Source organism: Lissotriton vulgaris, chromosome 9 (genome assembly GCF_964263255.1).
Source record: "Lissotriton vulgaris chromosome 9, aLisVul1.2, whole genome shotgun sequence".
Lineage (NCBI taxonomy): Eukaryota > Metazoa > Chordata > Amphibia > Caudata > Salamandridae > Lissotriton > Lissotriton vulgaris.
In genome coordinates, this window is record NC_141697.1 from 1215641677 (window position 1) to 1215666504 (window position 24828).

Below are 24828 nucleotides of genomic sequence, written 5' to 3' on the forward strand. Positions count from 1 at the left end.
TCACACCCACCCGTTACATCATACTTTTATATTAACCACACCCGACATCTCCCCACATAGGATGTAGTTCCTGTTCAGAGTCCACCCCAGCACCACGAGGGTCCTAGTGCATATAACATCAATATGATACATCTCCCCTTTTGTCAAATAAAAAGTGGTGAACATCATAAAAATCACATTTCTTCAATCAGTCAGAGAGGTGCTCGAACACTGGTGACATAGGCTCAGGATCTTGAGCTGGACCTGCTGGCAGGGCTGCCTCACGCATGGTTTCAGGATTCGGGAAGTGTTGTGGTAGGTGTTTGAAATGTGACGTGTCCCGAGTGATGGATTGTCCAGGACGATGTCCTGTTACCATATGTCCATTGCACACCATGACCTGTAGAGGATCTGCGGCAAAAGGAGAGTCCATTTCCTTTTTCATTTTTGTTTAACCAATACCCAGTCTCCTTTGTCAAAGACTGCCTGAAGGCTTGTCAACGCTGACCGGCAAATGTTTTCAATTTCCTTTTCGAGTCGCTGTCTCGAGCTTGGTCAATATTCATTGATTGATCTGAGGTCCATTGAGGTAGTTTTGTTATGATGGTTCTCCCAAATATAAAGGTAGCTGGACACTCACCAGTTGTGGAGTGAGGAGTTAATGGATAGGCCCGGAGGTCCGGGCACATGACTTGATTATGATCAGTTCCTTCCATGGGCGCACATTGGAGGACTCTCTAGAGGGTGCCTATGAATTGTTCGACTACATCATTTGCTTGGGGGCAAGAGAGGTGTACTCTTTTGGTGTTTGACGTTGAGTCGAACAAGAAACTCTTTGCTGTTATAGGGTGGACCGTTGTGAGATTTGAGGATTTTGGGAATGTCCCTCATTCCAAAGATAAGAAGAAAAGACACACAGATGATGGATGGAATTCAGAGCAAATCAAACATTGACGCCAGTCAGCCTGCAGGAGCAAGGCATGGGTTCAGAGAGGAGGCAGCGCTCACAGTGAGGGTGGGAGCCTGCAGGAGCAAGGCATGGGTTCAGAGAGGAGGCAGCGCTCGCAGAGAGGGTAGGAGCCTTCAGGAGCAAGGCTTAGGTTCAGGGAGAAGGTACCGATCACAGAGAGGCCAGTAGCCTCCAGGAGCAAGGCATGGGTACAGAGAGGAGGCAGCACTCACAGAGAGGCTGAGCGCCCGCAGGAGCAAGGCATAGGTTCAGGGAGAAGGTACAGATCACAGAGAGGCCAGTAGCCTGCAGGAGCAAGGCATGGGTTCATAGAGGCAGGGCATGCTCACAGAGAGGCTGAGAGCCTGCAGGAGCAAGGCATGGGGTCAGAGAGGAGGCAGCGCTCGCAGAGAGGGTGGGAGCCTTCAGGAGCTAGGCATGGGTTCAAAAAGGAGGTGCCTCCCCGAGAGGTGGAGAGCCCGCAGGAGCAAGGCAAGAGGCTCAGAGAGGAGGCGCCACAAATAAAGCGTGGTGGGATTGGATGGAGGGATAATTGGAGGGCGAGCGTTGGGGGGGTTAGTGCAAGGTGGTTAATAATCTATTTTTTAAGGAACTTATCTTAAACTGCCTGACACCTCCTATGTCACATTGCGCATCTGTGTTATTTCACCCCGCAGACACTGGAACAGACTCACTGTGCAATCCTTGCACTGCTCTCATGCATGAGAGCAGTGCGTGGATTGGCCTGAGCAGTCTGAAAAGACGCTCGGCTCAGGACAGGAAGTCTGTGCTGTTTCTCCAGCTCGGCTGTTCAATACAGTTAACTAAGAGTGCATTTATGTTTGGCTGGCCTGAGGTGGCTGGCCAAATGCACATGGGCACTTAGAAGTGCACACAGCACTCCTCCTCCCCCTCCCATGGCCCGGCCCACCCGTCCCTAAAGGCGCTGGCTCAGAGCCGGCAAATGAAAAATAAAACGATGATAGAACATTGTTTTCTTTTTCACCTGCTGGCTCTAAGCCAATGGGGTGACGCTCCTCCGCTATTGGGTTAGAACTGCCCCTGCAGCCTACATTGCCCCATCCATGTTTCTTTGAATCCCTTTTTGACCCCTCCCCTGCTATTCCCAGTTGTGCTGCCCAGTAATAATCCCTGATGTGTGAGTTGGCCAGGCCACATTTATCTCTGATTATCAGCAGCAATTTTTGGCTACCCTCTGAGCTTTATCTTGTTCACGAAATATAATCAGGCATCTCTCCAGATCCTCTCTAGTGTGAACTTTTTTAATGCGAAGGGGTATTGCGTGGGCGATATACAGTAATCAGGGGTATCGGTTCATTTTAACGTCTGCGATGCGACTGAGCCATCTGTTGACACCGTGTGTTTCATTTTAAGAAACTGTTTATTGAGTTTCACAACACAAAGTAAAAAAAATGGCCCCCACCACCCACCCCTCACCTGCGTACTCGTACTACAATCACCTTAAAAGCCATCATATAAGTTCCCAAGGTCTCCTATATTACAGTCACCTTATCTTCAGGGATAGTCAGAGCTCGCGGGGTTGCACTACGCGGAATTCCGCGGAGTTACATAAAGATTCTATGGAATTGCACAGAGGTCGCTCCGCCCTTAAGATGAAGAGAACTAACAGGCACAGACTATTGGAGAAAGAGAGGGAGGAATAAAGGAGTACTGAGGCTATGGAGTAGCTCTGAAGCAGTGGGGGCAAGGGGGTTCCTAGGGGCACAGAGGCTGCATGGGGAGGTGAGTTAGTAAAATGACCAGTGAAGCGGCTGGGGGGGGGGGGGAATAACAGAATCTTTGTGTCTGACTGTGAAGTCCATAAAGCAACCGTCGAAATTAGTGCAAGGGACTGCACAACAAATCTCCTGTTCCAGTACCTGCTCCCGCTGGTATCAGCGCAAAGGACGCCGTAACCGTCGTTTCAGAAGCCATCTTGAATTAGCAATGGTGGAACGTCACAGCTCCAACGCCCAGCAGCAAAACATGCCTTTTTTTTGGTAAAGAGTATACCCTTTTTATTACAGAAACAAAAGTAAGACAACAACGGAAGACATTTTCCCACACGCAAAATGGTAATGTGTTACAGTGAAGGGGAGAGTAAGACGAAACTGCAAGCGTCTTAGGACCTTAATATCAAGAACGGCGATAACAATATCACCGCTTTAGCGGCAGGAAACTGCCCCTAATGCAGTGATAAGGGGGCTTGATAATAAGACCTTGTGAATTCCAATAGAAGCCCAGGTTCTGGTGTGAACCTGAGCTTCTCTGGGAATTCACATGGGAATATTATCAAGCCCAATATTGCCGCTTTAGCTGCAGTTTCCTGCCGCTAAAGCTGCAATAATGCTATCGCCGTTCTTGATAATATGGCCCTGGGTTCAAATTAGCTGTTACGAAAAATTGCGACTCAAACGTGTACGTTATTGAGGCAGTTAAGCGTACGGCTGAAATACTAGACTCAAGGTGTAATTAAAATAGATGACAGCAGCGCTGCAAGTAGATTTTTTGCAGGGGTGGGCCAGCGCCAGTGAACTCTGCTACGCTACCTGGGAGGCAAAGTTTTTGCTGAACTTCATGCTCCGAGTGGAACGCGGATTCGGCAAAACTCTTCCAACTTCACTGTTGGATTGGAGTTCACCGCCCCCCCTTATTTATCATGTCTCTGGTAGGGTTCACTTCTCTGGGACCTTGGCTGTCGCCATTCCCGGTCTATCGCGCGGCCCAGCAGTGTGCATCTCTTCCCCAGTACCCCACACTATTCCACAGTATTCCTCTCCATGAGCCTCATGCCTTAATGAACTTCCTGGGGCATCCTCTCGCCTTATATACCTTCCACCCACATGCACCAGCCCATGTTAGATTCCCAAGCCTGCATAGCCAGGGCCTCTGTATGTCCCCAGCATTGTATGATGTCCCATCGGGCCACCATCAACGCCACATTGCAGAAGAGGGAGGAGTATCTATCCAATATTCGCACTCTCCAAATCCCTAGTGTCGCCATAAGAGGGTTAGGCTCCAGGGCATCGTCCAAAGACTGGCAGACCCTTCGCTGTACTCCGTTCAAGAAGTTCCGAGGTTTTGGGCATTCTCATACCGTGTATGAGAGTATCTCTTTGGTTACAACTCCCAGACACTGACCATCCATGACACGCCCTATAGCATAAAGTCTGGTCCTGGTGTAGTGTGCTCCATGAAGGAGTTTTAATTTTATCAGTCAAAATCCCACTTTAATTGCCACTTCCCCTGGGTATCTACATGCTGTGCAGAAGTCATCATCCTCTGGTCTGCCCGGGTCCCTTTCCCACATTTCCCTCAACGCTGCTAGCGGGGGCTGACTGTTATTTAACAAGGTAGAGTAGGTCAGGGATAAGGTAGAGTAGGTCAGAGATATTGCGTATCTATGTAGTGGTGACCCAACATTCCTGAATTCCAAGGAGATACCATCCGCAATTTCCTGCATGAGTGCGATACAACCCCGTAAGATATGCCGGACATGTATATATCTCAGATACTAGCTGCTGGTGAACTCGTATTAGTGTTAGAGGTCACGGAAAGGTATTATCCAAGTCGCCCTCCCAATATCCCCAGTTTAGAGATGCCCAGCAGGTCCCACTTTCTCTAACCCTCTACCTTTTATAATGCGGTTAATCCCATTTATCTAGGTTAGAATTAATCTCTTTCCATAGTGAGTGGTGTTGTCTTGTTAACGCCCTGTTGAGGAATGAGTAAGGTTCACATCTAGTTATCTTATTGCTCAAGTGATAATATTGAAGTCAGTTTGTCCTCTGAGATGCTGAACGTCTATTGCTTGCACACCTAAAGGTAAGAGTTCTGATTTTGTTTGTTGATTTTATGCACCAATACTTTTCGTATTCCAAGGAGACGTAGGGCAGGTGGGATGGAGTCTCAGGACTCCAACAAAAGGTGAGTATGTCCTCAGTGGATAACAATATTTATGACCAACTCAACCAAATGGGATAACTTTTATATTAGTCTAGAGATATATTTTCATAGCTAATGGTTCATTAGCCATAACATAAGGTAAAGTACAGTGGGGATGATTCACAGAACTAACTTAAGACAAAATCGTAAACTTACTACTTTTGGTGTTCACTGAAGTTAGGATTTTGTCTTAAGTTTGTCTTAAGACAGACTTAAGATAGACTTAAGACAAAATCCTAACTTAAGTCTGTCTTAAGTTTGTCTTAAGATAAACTTAATACAAAATCCTAACGTCTGCGAATACCAAAAGTAGTAAGTTTACGATTTTGTCTTAAGTTAGTTCTGTGAATCAGGCCCAGTATGTTTGAGAGCAGATATCTGTCAGCCCTGGGACTTTAGATGCCTGGCAGGCTGCCATGACCGTCCATCTAAATGTGTCTCCGAGACCAAATCACTTCATCACCGTCCTCACAAATTGCCAGTCCCTCTGTCGAAGGCTTTTTGTGCATCGAATACTGAAAGAACTCCTTCCCCTGCTTTACATTTCACCTTATCAGTAAGGTCCACTATACAGACAAAGTTTGTCTTCTAGTTACAAAACGGATTGATCCACATGGATCAACTGAGGTAGAATGGGGGTCGGCGACATTGCTGATACTTTCATATAGATTTTTTGGTACACAACCCCTGCAACGTAGTCATTACAGCGACCTACCTTTACAACGCAACTGTAACAACGCAACTGCCTTTACATCGCATGCCATTAAAATGCACGCCATTAAAATGCACGCCATTACAAAGCATGCCATTACAATGCACGCCATTACAATGAATGCCATTACAATGCATGGGTAACTTACTGTTACAACGCAACTTTTACGTCGTAATGCTGTTACAACGCAGCTTTTACAACGCTGGTTCCATTACATCGGATGCTATTACAACGCAGGATTTTACATAGCAGATGCTATTACAACGCATACCATTACATCGTAAGTATTGGTAAGTATATAATTTTTTTTATTTTATTTAATATTATTTAATTAATTTAATTAATATTAATTATAAATAAATATATTTATTTATGTTTTTTAATATTATAAATTAAATATTTTAATTTAAGTAATTTTTAAAATAAGTATGAGTATAGGAGTATATGTTTTGGGGTACTGAGGTATATGTTTTGGGGTATAGGGGTATTTTTAGGTTATAGGGCTGGGTTTGGGTTTTGGGGTACAGGGGTATTTTTAGGGTTTAGGGCAGGGGTTGGGTTTTGGGGTACAGGGGTGTTTTTAGGTTTTAGGGCAGGGTTTGAGTTTTGGGGTACAGGGGTGTTTTTAGGTTTTAGGGCAGGGGTTAGGTTTTGGGGTACAGGGGTGTTTTTAGGTTTCAGGGCAGGGTTTGGGTTTTGGGGTACAGGGGTGTTTTTAGGTTTTAGGGCAGGGTTTGGGTTTTGGGGTACAGGGGTGTTTTTAAGTTTCAGGGCAGGGTTTGGGTTTTGTGGTACAGGGGTGTTTTTAGGTTTTAGGGCAGGGTTTGGGTTTTGGGGTACAGGGGTGTTTTTAGGTTTTAGGGCAGGGTTTGGGTTTTGGGGTACAGGGGTGTTTTTAGGTTTTAGGGCAGGGTTTGGGTTTTGGGGTACAGGGGTGTTTTTAGGTTTCAGGGCAGGGTTTGGGTTTTGGGGTACAGGGGTGTTTTTAGGTTTCAGGGCAGGGTTTGGGTTTTGGGGTACAGGGGTGTTTTTAGGTTTTAGGGCAGGGTTTGGGTTTTGGGGTACAGGGGTGTTTTTAGGTTTTAGGGCAGGGTTTGGGTTTTGGGGTACAGGGGTGTTTTTAGGTTTTAGGGCAGGGGTTGGGTTTTGGGGTACAGGGGTGTTTTTAGGTTTCAGGGCAGGGTTTGGGTTTTGGGGTACAGGGGTGTTTTTAGGTTTTAGGGCAGGGTTTGGGGTTTGGGGTACAGGGGTGTTTTTAGGTTTCAGGGCAGGGTTTGGGTTTTGGGGTACAGGGGTGTTTTTAGGTTTTAGGGCAGGGTTTGGGTTTTGGGGTTCAGGGGTATTTTTAGGGTTTATTTTTTTTAAAGTACGACTTTAATTAAATTAAATTAATTATATAAATTATAATTAATTAAATTTATTAAATCAAATTAATTACAATTTTAAGATTAATTCAATTATATTAATTAAATTAAATTAATTAAATTTAAATAATTACTATTATAAAATTTATTAAATTAAATTAATAAAATTATATTAATTTAATTAAATTACATTAATTCCTATTTAAATTAAATTAAACTTTTTTAAATAAATTATATTAATTACATTTTTACAATTATTTTAATTATATTAGTAAAATAAAATTAATTAAATTAACTTAATTACATTTTTTTTAAAAAGTTATACTTACCTATACTTACGATGTAATGGTATGCGTTGTAATAACATCTGCTATGTAATATCCTGCGTTGTAATGGCATCCGATGTAATGGAACCTGCGTTGTAAAAGTTGCGATGTTACAGCATGCGTTGTAAAATAACGCGTTGTAACATCATAGATCCCAATGCATGCCATTACAACGCATTAAAGGGTAAGTAATGGAGATTTTTTTAGTATTAGGGTGGGTATAGGTTTTGGGGTGCATGAGAATAGAAATCTTTTCCCCTACACTTTCCAACACTTTTTCTTCTGTTGCACACACTAGAGTGGGAATAGTAATTTTTACCCCTACACTATCCAACACTTACCCTACTGTTGCACCCCCTGGAGTTAGAATAGTAATTTTTACCCCTACACTATCCAACATTATCCAACACTTACCCTACTGTTGCCCTAAAAGTATTATGTGTTGTAATGGTATGTGTTCTAATGATATGCGTTGTAAAGGAATGCGTTGTATTGGTAGTTTTAAAAAATGCGTTGTAATGGCATTTATTGTAAAAACATGCAATGTAATGGTAGTTGCAATGTAATAACTGCATTGTAAAAGCATGCGTTGTAATTGCATGCATTATAACACAATATGTATTTAGATTTTTTTTATCTCGGTTTAATAGTTTAATTGGCCTGTAGTCTGAACACTCTGAGGGAGCCTTCCCTGGCTTAGGGAGTACCACTTTAGTGGCATCTTCCATCGATGGTATGACTGTTACCTGTGAGGAAGGGGTTAAACAGGTCCTTAAATATTGGTGTGAGTTTAGTTGCATGGAGCTTATAAAATTGCCCGCCTAAGCCATCCAGCCAGTATAATCAATCAGTCAAATGAATCTCTAATCGGTTACTTAAAAGCATACAAGATACATACAACACATCATAAGCAGCAATAACATGATAGATACAAATTCCAAAACAAGAATTAAAATGAAATTCAAGCTAAGATCGTTAAAAATATTTCTTTTTTGTAATACAATAGTCTTCCTTTAGAATCCTCTGTAGTTCGCCTTCTTGTGTCCTGAGGCCCGATGTCTTTCTTTATTAAAAAAAAGCAAACTCTAATTGCACCGACACCTGTTAGCACAGCCCAGCCACAAACAAGAGGGTGATTTGTGCTGCATAAACTTGCTGATTGCTCTTCTAACCCTGAAGCATCTCTGGCAGGGAATTCTAGTGTCAGTGCATTCACAGTGAGCTGAAGTCTATCAAGTGCTGGATCACAGGGTGCAGCCGGAGGCAAGTGTGCACAGAGCAGAGCACTGGCGGGCACGGTCCCAAGTGCAGCATCACCCATTGGGTGCCAGCTACCTACCTTGATGCATGCTCTCAGCCAATCGTTGTGAGTCTCCCTTCTTGGAGCGCAGCATCATTCATTTTGTGCAAGTCCCACACCTTGGAGCTCATTCTCACTCACTGGTTGCAACCCTCACTCTCTTGAATACAGTGATTCTCACTTTCATACACTCAGCTTATCTTATTTGGTTTCAGCGCCTTGAGACCCTCACGGGTGAGTAGCCGCGCTTTACAAACCCCTGATTGATTGAATCCACATCTCGGTGCCAGTCTTTCCTGGAGCTCAGTCTCACTCATTAACACTACATTCAAGTTCAGTGCTCTTGCATCTCTCTGCCTTCCTGAGGTGGAGAACATAGTAATGAAACTAGAATCTGCCTCTGATACTTTCATCTGCGTGCTTATGTAGAGGCCACCGCACCAGATACCCCTCTTCCCCCTCTCACTAAGTGAACAGATGTCCCGTTCACTGTCCAAATTCCAACTACTCACGATTGGTGACCTGTTCCCCGATGGTCATGCTTTCTCTATGACAGAGGACCCCCGCTTCACTGACCACACATTCATGGATGCTTTCAATCTCACGAGACTGTTGCGAGCTGTATTTCCCACATTCCCACTTCCACCTGAAGACAATCCCGCACTTACATTCATTATACAAAACACCTCTGGAGCACACGTGGTGTCCAATCTCTATAAACTGTGATTGTCCTCTCTTCCTGTGTCAGACGGGGTGGTACGCGCTGCATGGGAGCACGATCTGGGCACACAGATTTCGGACGACCAGTGGGAGGCATGTTGTGCTATGACCAGGGAGGTTTCCATGAATAGTAGACACAAGCTCATACACTTTAAATTCCTGCGAAGGATGTATCACACACCGGCGCTTGCTCACAGAATCGATGCCAATAGACCCCACGTCTGCCCCAAATGTAACCCACCGCAGGCGGACTTCGGGCACCTGTCTTGGACTTGCCCGAGGCTACACACTTACTGGGTAGAGGTCCACAGGATTTTGGGAGAAGTGTTGGGTTTGCAGTTAACTGTTACTCCCGAAATTGCGCTGCTGGGCTATGTTGCGAATTTCCCCCGCAAGCTTCGTAAATTAGCGTCCATTTGCTTCCTCCTGGCCAAAAGAGAGGTGGCACTGCTCTGGTGCGCAAGACGTGCCCCGACGATCACCTCGTGGCTTGGGAGTGTGGCATACTGCAATGTGAATAGTGTGGAATATTCGGAACAACTCCCGACTTCTTCCCGCCCAACAGACATCTGGGGTCCATATCGCCAATACATTGCGAAACTGGCTCAGGACACGCCATCTCAGTCACTTCATCCTCACACACCAACTGGGGTGGGCTAGAGCAAGAGTGGCTCCTTCGCTGCACTTCACAACACATGGATACCCGTGCGGCTCACATTTGCCCCTCGGTCCACGAAGCCAGGTACTGGTCGTCTGGTGGTACATCATACATCGTAACACCTAATGCTACTTGCCTGACATTAAGGGGGGGCTTTATTTTGCTTGTTCTGTCCACCGGCCCTGATTGTTAACACTCAGCTGCATGGGTTGTATCGAGCCGTCCGTGCCCGGGTAATGGGGTGCGTGGTGTCGACTGCTGAGCCTGGGCTGAAGATATTGTTCGAAATGGTGGTTAACACATCGCGAGCTGACTTTCTGTATTGATCTTGCAATCTCGTAGATATGATTTTAGTTTCTTTATTTGGCTTTCAATTTCTGTGATGTTCATTATGTTTTTTGTGCTTTTCTGTTGCCTTATCAAAAAATCTGTTCCTTGTATCATTCTCAATGTTCAAACTTGCAATCCTACTGAGTACACCAGAGTTTTATGTGCAATGTTCGGTAAGACATCTGATGTTTTTTTTTCTTTGTACTTGATATGTAACTGGTCTTTCCAACTGTGGATTGCTTCATTCGCTTCAATAAAGTGTTTTAAAAAAAAAAAAGTGAACAGATGGCTAACCTTGTTGTCAACCATGCAAAAATCCTCCTGGTGGGCGATTTCAACTATTGGTATAATGACCCTCTTGAAGGACCTCAGTCGGCTGAACTGACTGACCTCCTCACTAATATGAACTTCACCCAACAGGTCTCTTCACCCACTCACCTCAAAGGTCAAATTCTGGATCATGGTTGCACTAACTGGCCGTTAACATCTGCCCTTTCTACTCTCCCCTGCATCTGGTCCGATCACCATTTTTTAAAATGTACCCGTGGCAACCTCGCCACAGAGAAGACCCCCTACAGTCTCTGGCGGGCGGGCTAGGAAATGAAACTCCATTAACAAAAAGGAATTCCTCGATACGCTGGTCCACACTGCTCTGACACCTGACTCAGATATTACTACAGCTGAAGCTAATCTCACAGGCTGGCTTCTCGTAGCTAGCGATAAAAACAGTTAAACTTGCCCACCGTGCCAACGCCCAGAGATGGTTCTCCCCAGAACTCAAATCCCAGAAACTGTCTCTGGGCCATTTAGAAAGACAATGGCGACATAGTTATTCCCCTGACTAAAAACTCCTGTACACTATAGCACAAAAAGAGAACATGAAGGCCATTCTTTCGGCCAAATCCACTCACTTTTCCTCACATATCCTCACTTCTAACAAAAACTTCAAAGAAATCTTCTCAATCTTGAACGAGCTGCCCAACCCGGATAGAATTCTACCTAAGGCCACCCCTACCCAAGCTCTGTGCGACTCATTGAATCACTATTTCATTGATAAGATCACTGCCATCAAAGCTAGTATCCCTAAACACCTTCCCACGGTGTCCCCCTTCGCCATGCAGAGTAACTACCGCACACTCAGCTGCTTCCCTACTATCAGCACCAAGACCTTCCAGGACCTCCTGGCAAGAGTCAAGTCAGGAGCCCCCAAGGACTGCTGTCCCTCTCACATACTAAAAGACTCCTTCTCAACATTCCCGGGCCCTGTCCTTACCATGCTGGATGACTCACTTTCGGCAGGTCGCGTTCTTAATGCGTTTAAAGAAGCCTTAGTGGTCCCTCTCCTGAAAAAACCTGGAGCCGACCCCACTATATTATCTAACTATCGCCCCATCTCCTTGCTTCCTTTTCTGGCGAAAATACTAGAGGCATATGTTGCAAAATGTCTGTCCAACTTCATGGAAGATTTTTCATACCTTGACCCACATCAGGTGGGCTTTCGCCCTGCACACTCCACAGAAACTGTATTACTAGCAGTCTTGGACACACTCTGCGACAACGCGGACAGAAGCTCCCCTCAGGCACTAGTACTGCTTGACCTTTCCGCTGCCTTCGACACGGTCGACCATACCATACTGGCAGACCATGTCAGGCAAGCAGGCATTCAGGGCGTCGCCGCCAATTGGCTCAGTTCGTTCCTGGAGGACCGGTCCCAGGCCGTTCGTGCAGGCCCCCTTGATAATATGCCCCTACATGTGGTGTTCCGCAAGGCTCCTCACTCTCCCCTCACCTGTTCAACCTCTACATCCTCCCACTGATTCAGTCACTCAAAGACAGAAATGTCACTGTTTTCAACGAAGGCGGACGACCTGCAGCTGGTCATCACAATCAACAACTCCCACAGCTCTGTCACTGAATTCTATGCCACCATGCTGCACATCCAACAGTGGATGGATCACAACCACCTTAAGCTTAACCCGGGTAAGACAGAGCTAGTCCTCACTGGAGGCAGCCACAAGTTCTGGGGACCACACTATTGGCCAATAGAGCTAGGGCCCTCGCCCACTCTCTCCTCCTCGGTTAAAACACTCGGACTCACCCTTAACAGCCACCTCTCACTTAAAACTTAGGTCGGGTCAGCCATCTCTAAATGCTTTTTCCAACTGCGAAAGTTCAGGAAGATCCGCCGCTTACTCACACAGGACACCCTGACCCAGGTAGTGATAGCTGCGGTCCTGTCGTACCTGGACTACGCAAACTCTGTCTACCTGGGCATGCCACTGTACCTGTTTAAACAGCTACAGATGTTCCAGAATCAGACCGCCAGACTGATGCTTCAACAACCCAGGTGGCAACCATTGACACCACTCATGAGGAAACTGCACTGGCTCCCCATCCTCCAATGCTGCACCTGTAAAACTGGATGCTTGATTTTCATATCCTTGCACAGTCAAAATCCCATATTCATCAACAACTTGATACTCAAGCACACCCCATTCCGCAACTTTCGTTCAGCTCACCTCTGGCTTCTCTCCACCCCCAAGTTCAAACGGAAACGGCTGGGAGGCTGCAGATTTGCGGTTCTTGCCCCCGGTCTGTGGAACTCCTTTCCCCCGGAGATTCGCCCTTGCGCTGACCTCCTAAAATTTAGAAGGTTACTCAAAACTTGGGGGATATTATCAAGACTCAGCGATAAAATTTTGGCCGCTTTATCGGCAGGAAACTGTCGCTAAAGTGGTGATAAGGGGCTTGATAATATGCCCTTGTGAATTCCCGTAGAAGCCCAGGTTAGATGTATAATTTGAGTATCTATTGGAATTCTATAGAGCATATTATCAAGCCCCTTATTGCCACTTTAGCAGCAGTTTCCTGCTGATAAAGCAGCGATAATTTTATCGCTGAGTCTTGATAATATGCCCCTTGGCTCTTTGCACAAGCCTACAACTGACTTCTCCGCAGGTAAGGACGGCACCCTATCACAGCGCCATGAAACCTTCTGGTGTACCTACGCTCTATAAATAATTTTTTTTTTTCAGAACCGTATTTATTGAGAGTTCAGGCAAGCATCAATACAGTTCTCCACAGTCAGGAGGATACTGTCAGTAATATGCAGGCAGTAGCATAACCAAGAACCCACAGTTTAAGAACATATCCCACCCCTTCCCCCACCCCACCAACCCCCTAAACAAACCCCAATACCCTTCCCCAACGACCCACCCCTTATCCCACCCTAACCCAGTGCACATGTTCACAAGATAACAACATCAGATGGAAGGCCATGTAGGTGTCGGTCAATAACCTAAAGTCCAGGGTCCACATCCGGAGGCAGCACATCCTCAATGTCAATTGGTGGGTCCAGGGTCAGCCCTCTGTAGTCCGCCCACCGCTTCCAGATCTTATAGTGTTTCCGGGGGCACCCCCTGGCCTCAAACACAGGCAGTTCCAGCCCCATGAGAAAATCTAACCCCGCCTTCCAGGCACTGAGTGGGGGGGCACGGACACTCTTCCAACCCTTTGCCAGATCCCGCTTAGCTACTACCAGCCCCAGTAACAAAAGATGTCGTTTATAAATGTTGCCCCCAACGTTTTCAAGGACATGGAGGAGGCCCAGCCGAGGTGTACGAGGAGGGTCCCACCCCAGTACCTCCGACAGGCAGTTCCAGACCCCACTCCAAAATCGGGTCAGGCCCCCACAAGACCATACTGTGTGCAGGAGTGTCCCCCGTTCAGCCCCACACCTCAGACACTCCGGGACGGCAATAAGGCCCGCCCTCCACAATCGCTCCCTAGTTTAGTACGCCCTGTGAAGGTATTTAAACGGAATAAATCTAAGGCGGACTGCTATGGCAGCTCCACGGGGGAATTCAAGGGCCTCACGCCAGTCATCCTCATCCAAGGGGCCAACATCAATCTCCCAGGAGGCCTTCAGTGTCTGTAGGGAAGGGGAGCAATGCGTAACCAGGGAGCGGTATATTTGAGAAACCTTCTTGTCGCCCAAGTCCCCCATAAAAAGTTTGGCTTCAATGGGGCTGAAGTCTGGAAGTAGTTCCATACCCACTAGGCTCGGGCCGAGGGCATGGCGAAACTGGAGGTACCTGAAGAATTGGGTCTTGGGCATATGGAATTCAGTGCTAAGGTCCTGGAAGGATTTAAGTGTAGTCCCGGTGAGGACATGGCCGAGGGAGGAAATTCCGATCGCGTCCCAGCCTCCAAAGCCTGACAAGGAAGCCAGCGCTGGAAGCAGACCATTATTCCACAGCGGGGTCTCGGCGGTCAGCCTGCCCCACCAACCCATGCGGCGCAATGCCTGCCTCCAAATCGTGAAGACCACCTGGGTGACCCGCGGCAGCCTCTTCCTCCGCCTGGCCGAGTATAGTATGGTGTGGAGCGTGGCATCCCCCATCAGAGAGTGCTCTAGTGCATAAGCCGGGTCACTATGATCACTATACCACCACTCATTGAGCACCAGGAGGTGGGCGGCTTGGTAATAGGACAAAAGGTCAGCGGTAGCCAGGCCGCCACAGTATGTGGACAGAAAGCACGTCCGCAGTGCCACCCTGGAGGCACCCCCAGCCCACAAAAACCGGCCAAGCACTGAGTTAACTCGACGGAACCACTGCGGGTCAATCCCGTGCGGGTGATTCTGTAGTTGGTAGAGAAGCCGTGGGAGGGCCACCATCTTAAAAATGGCGGATCTACCATAGATATTGAGGGGCATGCGTGACCAAGTCTTAATATCCATTTGAACCTTGTCCCACACCGGCTGCACGTTTCGGTCCCACGCCACCGTAGCCGAGGCCGACAAGAAGACGCCTAGATATTTCAGGCCTCCGGCCGCCACCTGTAGGACTGCGGCCCACGGGCATGTCACCGGTTCATCCCCCAGCACCCACAGAGTCGATTTGCGTGGGTTGAGAAAGAGCCCCGATGCCTCGCCAAACTCCCGCATCATATCCAGTATACGAGGGCCCGTGCTGTGGAGGTCGGTCATGAAGAAAAGGACATCGTCTGCATACAAAGCAATACGATCTGAGAGCTCCGCCCCCCACACAAAGCCCCGATACAGTGCGTCCAAGCGCACTCGTACAGCCAGCGGCTCCATGGCCAATGCAAAAAGATAAGGGGAAAGGGGACACCCCTGACGAGTGCCCCTGGCAATGGGGAACTTCTCGGAGACCGCCCCAGAGACGCGCACCGAGGCAGTTATGTCTGTATAGAGAAATTTCACATAGGAGATGAACACCGGCCCCAAGTTGAGAAGCGGCAGGAGAGCAAAAAGATAGGTCCAGCTGACCGAATCGAACGCCCTATCGATGTCTGCAAGCAATAGCGCTGCCCGATCTCCGGTCGCCCCCACCGCGTCTATCGCGGCCTGTGCACGGCGAATGTTGTGTCTCGTCGCCCGGTGCGGCATAAAGCCGGCCTGGTCCGGGTGGACGAGATCAGTAATATGCGGGAGCAAACGGTTCGCCAGCGCCTTGGCCAGAAGCTTGGCTTCGAAGTTAATCAGGGAGATTGGGCGATAGGACTCGTGGCTGTCGGGAGGCCTACCCGGTTTTTGAAAGACCACAATTTCGGCCTGACGCCAGTCCGAGGGCAGACTACCACGCTCCCGCGCCAGTTCCAACGCCCGCCTATAGTGCGGCCCAAGCTGCAAGTGAAATTTCTTATAGAATTCACTGGGGAACCCACTCGGTCTCGGTGCCTTACCTACGTTAAGTTGACCCAGTGCATCCCCCAGCTCCTCCTCCGTCAGGGGGAGATCCAAGGCCGCCCGGACTTCGTCGGAGACCGCGCGCGGAGGGACCCCCATGAGGAACTCCCCAATCGCCTCGGGTGAAAGGCTCTCTCGGGAGGCGTACTGGCGCGCATAATAGCGCGCAAAGCTCGCTGCAAGGACCGCAGGGTCCGTTATTACCGCTCCCGCTGCGTCTGTAAGCCCAGGCAAAGTAATCGGTTGCAATGTTTGTTGACAGAGCCTATGGAGCATGGTACATGACTTGTCTCCCCATTGGTACACCCTGCTCCGTGTAGCCAGCCACGCCTGGCGAGCCTCATCCATTAATACTGAAGCGTAGGATTGCTGCGCCTGTAGAAGCAGTCGCAGCGCCCTGTCATCCCCCCTTCCCGGTAGCCCGTCTCCAGCATCCCCACCCGTTCCGCCGCTGTCACTATGCTCTCCTGCCGCGTTCGTCGGGCAGAAGCACACCAGGCAATGTCGACACTTCTCAGGGCGGGCTTCATGGCCTCCCACACCGTCACCGCGTCCACCCCTTCTGTGAGGTTGTCCTGCCAGTAATGTGCGATTGCGCTGCGCAGATGCTGAGTGTAGGCCGGTCGCTGTAAATGCCACGAAGACATCCGCCACCTGAACGGTTAGTGCGCTTTGCAGAGGTCTATCTGTACTGCCACTGGGGAGTGGTCGGACAGCCCGCGAGGCCGGATCGCAGCCCCCTTCACCCTGTCAAGGAAGGCCCCCGGTACGAACACACAATCCAAACGTGAGAGGGAACCATGCACTGCTGAGACATACGTGAATTCCCGAACCCCGGCATGTAGATGCCTCCACGCGTCCACCCATCCCAGGCCCTCAATCAGTGCACTCAGCCGCGTTGGCGGGGCCGCAGCCGCGATCCCCTGCCCCCTCTGCCTGTCTAGACTCACATCCACAACATCATTCCAGTCGCCTCCAATCACTGCCAGGGAGTGGGGAATCTCAGTCCACAAGTCAAACAGTTTCTCAGCCAGGGACCACTGCAGCGGGGGAGGGGAATAGACACTGCCAAACACCACCGTTTCTGCTCCAATCTTCCCCTGTACAAACACATACCGACCCTGGGGATCAAGCCAGTGACGTTCATGTGTATATGACAGCCACCTGTGAACAAGAATGGCCACCCCCCTCAAGCCCCTGGTAAACCCGGCATGGAACACCTGATGGAAGCCAAACCGCTGCAGACTCAAAGCCTTAGTACCCAACATGTGTGTTTCCTGAAGGAGCATCACATCAGCCATATCCCTCTTGCCCCAGCGCAGCACAGCCCCACGCTTGATCTTGTCCAACAACCCCCGGACGTTCCAACTCAAAATTCGCATAGAGGCACCAGCTTGTACAGATTGCTGGATATCAACCATTATCTCGGTGAGCAAGTCTCTGCAACCTCCACGACCCGACCCAGGTCCCCGACACCACACCAGTATATATCACAAGAATCACGTGCACCCCAGTCAGAACAACCCCGACCCCCTTCACCCCCCTCAACCAGCCCCAACACCCAAACAGCCCAGCACCCCAACCCCACCCCCACCCCTATACCTCAGAAAACATTGAAGTATCTGTCGCGGCATGGGGAGCTTCAGGCCCAGAACGGAGCGCCTAAAGCCAACCATACCAATGGATCCCAACTATTCCCCCCACTAACTGGACACGCCCCCAAGACTACCCCCAACCCCACGAGGAGTAGGTAGCCCCAAAAACAGTGCCCGAACCCCAATTCCACAAGCATTCGAACCACTAGTAAGGCACAGCAGATATAACCCGGCCCCCCGGGGAACCCCAGATTCTGTTAAAACATATATCCATACTGCACCAGCCAGTGTCTGCACCACCATCAAGGTCCAGTCTGCCACGGAGTACATCAATGGACCAAAGGCAATCGGCAAATGTAAGCGTGATGAAATAGTCAAGAGTCCTTGCCAGATTGGTCCGTGTCGGGCTGCCTGTCCCCCAAGAGGGGGTCCCGGGACAAGGACCTCCGCCTTGAGCGGGACTTCCGATGACGCTTCCCTTTACCGGGTGGGTCGCTCCGCTCCTGGGATGAGCTGCGCGAGGGTCCAGAGCTCAGCCCCGGCTGGGCATTCGGTCGGATCCTGACCGTCTCCTCTGTCCACTGGAAGACAGCCTCCGGGGAGTCGAAGAAGTGAGTCCTGGAATTGAAGATCACCCGAAGACGGACCGGATAGAGCAGTGAGTATTGAATTTTCAGGCCACACAATTTGACCTTCGCTGCCAGAAAGGAGTGCCGCTGCTGCTGGACCTGCTTGGTGTAATCCGGGAAGATCATGATTCTGTGATTGTCAAATAGCAACGTCTCTTTGATCCTTGCTTCCCGGAGTATGACATCCCTGTCATGAAAGTTCAGGATTTTGGCGATAACTGGCCGAGGCCGTTCCCCCGCCGGTGGCTTCTGCATCAGGGCTCTATGTGCGCGCTCCACAACGAAGCAGCGCGACAAGGTGTCCGGGGGAAGCCAGCTCTCCAGCCACCGCGTCAGAAAGGCGTCCATAGGGCCCTTCTCGCAATCCTCCGGAAAGCCAACAAAGCGCAGGTTATTCCGTCTCGCTCGCCCTTCTGCATCCTCTACGCGAAGCGCCAGGCCCTTCTGGATCCTCTCCATGTCCGCCACTTTCTTTTTAAGGGTGCCAACGTCTCCCTCCACCTCTGCGAAGCTGGTCTCGGTCTCCGTGATGCGGGCGACAGCGTTGCGGAGATCCTGGCGCAGCAGCATCACATCAGCCCCGACCGCGCCTATTTTTGCGTCCAACATGTCCCTGGACTGTGTGATGGCCGCCATCAGTGCCGCGTTGTCCGGTCCGGTGTTCTGGCCCCCCCGGCCGCTCCCGAGCCTCCTCCAGGTCCGGTAAACTTATCAATGGGCCCCTGCTTAGTGGCTCCCGTGCCACCTCCGCCTCTGGTCATGATTCCGGCAATAGCGGCGGGTCGGCGCACGTCCGTAACAGGCTTCCCAACACTGTATCCCAAAATCCACTACCACATGGGAAAAACTGGGGTATCTGAGTCCTGCCGGGTACTGCGCCACACCCACTCGTCACCACCACGCCAAAGTTCAGCAAGCAGGTGCACCTGATGGTACACCAGACCCCAGCAGCAAACGAAGCGGTTAGGTCAGCACCCTACCGTCTCGGGGCCCCGCCGATCCACGCCGGTCGCCACCGCCATCCACGGTCCGCCGAGCACCCCACCGCCGTAGATGAGCAGGCACATCAGGGTCCACTGTCACGGCAGCCAGGGAACGCCGCTTCTCCGAGCCTCACCAGCCACCAACCTCGGGCCCGGAACCAGGGGGGGTGCAAAAGAGGCGTCGATGTGCCGCAGTCCACTTCTCCGGGTCGGCGGGGACTGGGGGCCCAGTCAATCCACCAGACCGGCACCCCTCGGGGCCTCACCACAGGGCCCACCTCTATCGACAGACCGGCCGGGGCGCTCTCTTCCTCGCGCCGGCCACCCAAGGCCCGCACTGCCACCACACTGTCCCTGGTGGTCACAGGGGGACCCGGCTGCTTCAGGTTTCACGAGGTCCTCCCACAGGGACGCCTCACCGCAGCCCCCAGCTATGCCGGCAGGTCCGCAAGCTGCAGGGGGCTCCTCCGCCCCTCTTCTCCTCTCCTGGCCGGCACTCCGACTCCCAGGCCACTGCTCAAACGGACACTGCAACGAGGGACGCCGCCGGCCGGTGGAGCCAGGCGGGGCGCCTCCAAACTCGAGGCCCCTGCTTCAGCCAGGCGAGGTAGGCTGCCGTATGTCCTCCGCGGCTCCCCGGGGCACCAGCCCCAGCCACCACCACTGCAGGGGCACCCAGGGATCACCCCAGTGCCTCGATAACACCAGGCAGCCCGGGGATCAGGCAGACAGGGAGGCTCCTCGGGCCACGCTCGGGCCCACCGGCTCGGGGACGCCAAACTCGAGGCCCCGGCGCCGGCGCCCAGGTCTAGGCCGCTCTCCGCTCTGGCCGGTTCCGATACTCTGGGTGTCCTGGGAGCGCCGCTTTTGGGATCGGATGGCTCCCAGCACTGTCCGCCACCGTCACCTCACGTGTGGCACAGAATTCAGGGTCCGAGGGCCAGGATAAAGGTAAGGATAATCACCGGGCTAGCGGGAGCTCTAGAGAGCCACGTCCGCCATTAGCGCCCGCTAAGCCACGCCCCCTCTATAAATAATTTTTAACATTAACTTTAACTCATCTGGTAGAAGTTTCACTTCTTGGTGCACAAATTCTCTCCAGTGCGAGTCTCATACCTAGGAGTACAGTCTCACTCAATGAGTTAAAACTTTAGTGTCACTCTCTGGATTTGGGTCTCATATCTTGAAGTAATTTTCCACTCATGGCATGTGAGTGCAAAACAAAATAATTGTGAAAATGTGCATAAACACGCCTTCTGCGTGTGCCACGTTTGAGGGGTGAGAACATCTGAATATAGAGAAATATAGAGGTGAGAATGAAAACGACAGTGGTGAAACACAGGGAGAGGAGTGAAAAAATATAGGGGCATATTACCAAGGTGGGCAATATGTGAGTATTGCCGCTTTAGCGGCCGTTTTCGGCCGCTAAGCGGCGATAATTCTATCGCCCTATTAGCAAGCTGTCGCTAACAGCAGTTAGCGACAGCTTGTAGGAGATAGCGAGCGGTTTGGGGCCTGCTTTGCATGTCAGCAATATTTATCGCTAATGACATGCAAAGTGGGCGTACCCAACCTGTTAGTGACTGAAAGCAGATGCTAACATTGCTATCGCCTATTAGCAAGGCAGGCGCAGCGATGGAAATATTCGCGCTAAGCGTGAATATCTCCAAAAACTGACGCCTGCTCAGACCAGTTCTTAGCCATTATATCCAATGGGAGGTGGATATAATGGCTAAGACCCTGTTAGCGATAATGCGTGAATATCTACAGCAATATTCACGGATTTCGCCGCTATCGCCAACAATTATTATCGCTTTTGAGATAAACGTTGCTAATAGCACGTTATCTTAGCGATAATATCCGACAATGCGCGGCGAAAAAAAGATTGCCGCTAACCCTACTTAGCGATTAATATCGCTAGTTGTTGGTAATATGCCCCCCAGTTGTGAAACAAGAAAAAATGATGAAGCATGGGCTGTGGGAATGTGAAGGCAGTGGTGAAGCACAGGGAGAGGAGTGAAAAGGGATAGTTCTGTAACAAAAAACTGTGATGAAACATGGGCTGGGGGAATGAAAAGACAGCGGTGAACCACAGGGAGATGACGAGTGAAAAAGGTTAACTGTGAAACAAGAAACAGTGATGATGAAACGTGGGCTGGGGGGATGAAAATAAACAGTGGTTAAACGTGGACATGGAGAACGAAAAGAGACAGCGGTGAAACATGTGGAGGGAGAACTAAAAGAAACAATCGAAAAGCAGGGAAAGTGAAGAGACAGTGGTGAAACAAAGGGAGTGAAAACACACAGTGGGCAAAGGAAGACTGTCTTATCATCGACTTCATTATATATAGGTAAAGAACACCCCGCAGTACATTATAAGGCTATTGCAAGTCGCTGAAGAGTTCCATGGTCATAAAGAAGAATGAGGCTAAAGGCAAAGTTCCTTTAGAAGGTTATGGAACTCCAAGATTAATTGCAATATCCTCATCTTGTGTAGCAGAGGTTACTTTATCCCTTATAATACATGGTCAGTCACACCCTCACCATTCCCACAAACGGCTTAAATCCTTGGTATGTAGCTTGTTCATATGAAAGAGAGAGCATGTTTAGAAACATGAGGAATAAAAATAGAATCACTAGCCCAAAATTAAACACATAAAAAAAGTTGTAAGCTAGGTGTTGAAAAAAGATATTAGAAGCAGTTAAAAAGAATCTTTTTCTTTTTTTAAAGGTGCAGCAGAAACATGCATAAAGATTCCAACTTTTCTAAAATTTCCCCTGGACTGCAAAAAATTGACATGTTGTCGTAAATATCTACTTTTTGCTTGGCACTGTAGAGTTAGAAAAATACAGAGCTGAAGGAAGATAAGCAATGACCTGCTGTTCTCAGAGGCAGCAGGTCATGTGACGTCAGAAGTCGACTGTAATAAGCTATTACAGTTGAGTTCTGAAGTCAGTCCTTTATAATCAGCAACTGGGTGCATCAGACATCACTGATTCTGTAAGCAGTAAAGTAGCCCCTAGTATAAATGTAAAGGATATTGCAAGTCAATGGGGAGTTCCCTAACCATATAGAGGAACGAGGCTGAATATATATATGTATCCCATGAAATACATTTAACTGTGTTTAAATTGCATTTATATAGCGCTTACTACCCCTGTCGAGGAGTTGAAGCACTTTACGGCGAGCAGCACGCTATCCGGGAGCCCAAAGCTAGTGTTCAGTCCATTAGTTGCTGGGTTAGTTTCTTATGCCCATCCCATGCCTTCACCTCAGTTTCTTTGTGGAACATTATTCAAATAGATGTGATCATTAGGGGGGGCTCTGGGAGAAGCACCTGCCTGCTGGAATTAATAGACAGTGTTATCATTTCCAAAAAGAGCTTAAGAGGGACAGGCATGAGGTTTAGAGTAATTCATATGCATTAGAGGCAGATAGAAGGGAGAGGTGAAGTAGAGGTGCACTTTAAAAATAAGGGACGGAGGTAAGTACAAGATTCATGAAAGGTCAATACTTCCATACAGGATGTTAAGGAATATAGCAGGGTGAGAGGTTTGGGATGCGGATTGTGGATGTAAACCTGTTGAAAGCAGCAGTTTTATATTCTGCTCCTAAGGAATGTAGCTTACACAATCCTTCTAGAGGCAGTAAGAGGTGACCCAGATACTCCCCACAGTGAAAAAGGAAGCCCAGCTCTTGTTGAGACCCCTTCACTGTCAAGCAGTGCGACAAATAAGCACATTCCTTTACCTGTGATTACAATTTGAGAGCACCCCTCAAATATATATATAGTATAGAATATATATAATAAGGGCCCGATTCACAGAACTAACTTAAGACAAAATCCTAAGCGTATTACTTTTGGTATTCACAGAAGTTAGGATTTTGTCTTACGTTTGTCTTAAGTCTGTGTTAAGTTTGTCTTAAGACAAACTTAAGACAAAATCCTACCTTCTGTGAATACCAAAAGTAGTAAGTTCAGGATTTTGTCTTAAATTAGTTCTGTGAATCGAGCCCTAAATATATAGCTACTAAATCAGTGTATTCAATAGTATAAAGTAATGTTACAACTTGTGCAAATACAATGCATCAAACATAAGTTATACATATAATCTAAAACATATGTTATGTAAATACCCGCCAGCTTAAAAATATAACAAGGCAACGATAAACACATTGCAGCAGTTGTTGTTATATTCAGTTCATGTTTGCAAGCCATCCAATACCTGGCTTGGAAGGTGCTGTCCACTCATCCAATATGAATATGGACACTCAGTCCGTCACACTCTCTTTCTCAGAGGTGATAATTTGCGCTACGCAATGTGAGCCATACTAGCCACATTATTGTTAACAGTCCTTCGGACAAACAATCTGCGCACTGGCATTCACCTGCATCAATACTCTAAGAGTTTGATTAGTGACGTGGTAATGCTTGGATCCGGTAACTCAGACTGCATGGGTTGGAATTATACTGATCCATAAAACTACTGAGCCCACAATGCATCATAACCGCCAAGTGGTGTCTACAGGTATTTAATGTAAACAGCAATGATGGACAATTGTTTGTACCGTGATCAGGGACAGCTTCATGTCCGAAACGCGTAGGTGGGGAACCTACAGAAAATAAACCAATAACTCAACAAACGGAGTAGTGTGCGGTGTGTTTCTCTTTTGAAACGTTTTTGCTGAAAGGTATTACTGCGAGGGTGTCCTGAACCTTGCAGCCGGCACCAGCTACTGAAGCTCCTCTCATTTTGGGACATTTGCTCGTGATATAGTGTGTAGAATATATATAATAAATATATAGCTACTACATCGGTGTATTCAATAGTATAAAGTAATGTTACAACTTGTGCAAATACAATGCATCAAACATAAGTTATACATATAATCTAAAACATATGTTATGTAAACACCCGCCAGCTTAAAAATATAACAAGGCAATGATAAACACATTGCAGCAGTTGTTGTTATATTCAGTTCATGTTTGCAAGCCATCCAATACCTGGCTTGGAAGGTGCTGTCCACTCATCCACCTGAAGGTCAACCACACAGAACAGACACCATGTCTGGCAGAATGGATGTGTCTGAGGTCACCTTCACCTTGCAGGATCCAATATTATTCATACTAACTCTAAGGTGACTTGCAGTATCCTAATGATGTACGGCAGGGGGTACTTTATCCCTCATAATACATGATCAGGCCATCACCTTCACCACAAATCACTTAAAACCTTGGTGCGTACCTGTTTCATATGAAGAGAGAGCATGTTTGCGGACATGAAGAATCAAAATAAAACATCTAGTGCATAAGTAAACACCTCAAAAACCTATTGGATATTTGTTGCAAAAAGATATCAGAAACAGATCAATACAATTCACTTTAAAAAAATACCTGCAGCGGCTTGAAATGTGTAAAAACATGCAGAGAGATTCTACCTTCTATCTAAAGTGTGTCAAAAATAAACGTTCTCTCTGCTTGTTATTGTAAGCTATTAAAGGACAACAGAACAAAGAAAAGCAATGTTCATTTGTTGCTTCAAACAGCTGCTTTATTTATGCTCAGTGAACTGACCTACCTTTCACCTTGGCTGCTGGGTCTG